At 39.0% G+C, this 2,205-nt stretch overlaps 1 long non-coding RNA gene across 1 annotated transcript; it reads left to right on the forward strand.

Annotated features, from left to right (window-relative positions):
- The first annotated feature begins 1,578 nt into the window (after positions 1-1,578).
- On the forward strand, positions 1,579-1,993 carry LOC143960612 (uncharacterized). The gene is made up of 2 exons (XR_013270353.1): positions 1,579-1,649; positions 1,790-1,993. It is a non-coding gene; the product is annotated as an uncharacterized LOC143960612 (long non-coding RNA).
- Positions 1,994-2,205: the final 212 nt, after the last annotated feature.

Here is a 2,205-nt window from a genome sequence, read left to right on the forward strand (position 1 = left end):
CAACCTACTAGTTCCTAGGACTGGTAAGGTATAGTGTACTACATTACATAGGGTTGAGTGAGGTACAGTCTGCTATTCCTTAAGGACTGGTATAGGTCCACAATATATAGGGTTGAGGTGCACTACTGCTGACTGCTGCCCTATACTGCAGCAGTCCTTTATCAGTATAGGGATTGAGGTACAGTCTGCTAATCACAACCTACTAGTTCCACAAAGGTCCTTATAAGGACTGGTAAGGTATAGTGTACTACAGTACATAGGGTTGAGTGAGGTACAGTCTGCTATTCCTTAAGGACTGGTATAGGTCCACAATATATAGGGTTGAGATGCACTACTGCTGACTGCTGCCCTATACTGCAGCAGTCCTTTATCAGTATAGGGATTGAGGTACAGTCTGCTAATCACAACCTACTAGTTCCACAAAGGTCCTTATAAGGACTGGTAAGGTATAGTGTACTACAGTACATAGGATTGAGTGAGGTACAGTCTGCTATTCCTTAAGGACTGGTATAGGTCCACAATATATAGGGTTGAGGTGCACTACTGCTGGCTGGTGCCCTATACTGCAGCAGTCCTTTATCAGTATAGGGATTGAGGTACAGTCTGCTAATCACAACCTACTGGTTCCACAAAGGTCCTTATAAGGACTGGTAAGGTATAGTGTACTACAGTACATAGGGTTGAGTGAGGTACAGTCTGCTATTCCTTAAAGCGGTTCTGCACTCATAATAATACATTTGCCCATTCTGTTGCCTCTAGACCGTACATTTGATAATGCCACATGTTTTTTTTTTTTTATTAATCTACATTTTGTAATTCGTAGTATTTTATTTTCCTCCCCTGCGGCGATGGGCGGTCTCTTGCGGGGATCAGCATCACTTCCTGCTGAAGCCCGCACTGTCTCCTGTCACTTCATCTGTAGTGCAGGTTCAGCACAGATACTACCGCCACGCTGACTTTTCCTTTTGGTAAATATACTTTTTTTAGTTGAACTTCATACTGTTACAACACTGTTTCTCATCTTTCTATACCCATATCTATTCATCCTTCTTTTTATTTGCTTGTAGGTTCAGCAAGCCTGGCAGTGGCAGCATACCGCTGCACTCTGTAATTTACAAAATACCACACTGAATCAATTGATTTTTTCTTTGTAATCTGTTGCATTTGTATTGCACCAATATTATCATATGGAATTAACTCTTCCATCTTTGACTCTAACTGCAGGTAAAAATAATTATTCCTTTCACTTTCTTTAACAGTATATTGGTAGTATATCCCCAGCAGCCACTTTTTACAAGCTACCAATTCAGCGTAATTAAAATCAATTGTTTCATTCCTTTGATAATGAGTATCTCATGCTCTACTATGGAGGCTTGTTTTTCAGCCCCAATTCCCTCTTATAATTTAGGGATTGATATCAGTTACCCTTTCTGTTACAAACTAACATTTTTCAATACCTGTGCTGGATTTGTAAACTTGGTACTTATCTCTGGATTTTGTTTTTGATCTTTGTAGCGCTTGTCTACCTCCATCTATGCCCTGCGTGGGGCTGGGTTGTTTTTAGCATTTGATCCTGTTACCCAATTCTTGCCACCTATTTCACCATCTATTGGCTTGTGGGTTGCGATGCCGGGAATGATTATACCTGGGTAAGCATAGTACCTCCTTGGACTGAGCGAATTGAGACCAATTTCATACTTAATGTTCTGAAATTTATGTGTATCCAATTGTATGGCATAAATGTATTTTCTGTATTCTTAAACCTTTTTTGTGTTTATGTTCATGTTAGTTGCATACTCCCCTGAAGAAGCAAAAACGCGAAACATGTCGGGAGGACACATGATCATTCTCAGCAACTAACATTTTCAGGATCCCCTATACTTTGTGTTATGTAATCTTTTGTATAAAAAGTGTATTTGTTATTATATTTTTGCTATTTTGGTTTTTCCAAAATAATTTTAACATATTTCCAATATTAAAACTATGAACTCTTTTTTAAGAAATCTCTGTTTCTTTATATAGTGTACCGTAAAAAAATCCCCTGCCCCCCCCCTTTTCCTATTCTTGGATACAATATTTATAGAATTATTAGGGGATGAGGTACCTTTAACAGTAATGTGTCTCTGGGATAGTGTGGACCAACTTATTTCTATTGTACTTATGCGTTTTAATACGCTTTTTGTCCTTAGGCCCACCTCCCCGTGA

The sequence above is a fragment of the Lithobates pipiens genome, unplaced genomic scaffold (genome assembly GCF_037356315.1).
Source record: "Lithobates pipiens isolate NorthernLeopardFrog02 unplaced genomic scaffold, aLitPip1_a1.2 Scaffold_8, whole genome shotgun sequence".
NCBI lineage: Eukaryota > Metazoa > Chordata > Amphibia > Anura > Ranidae > Lithobates > Lithobates pipiens.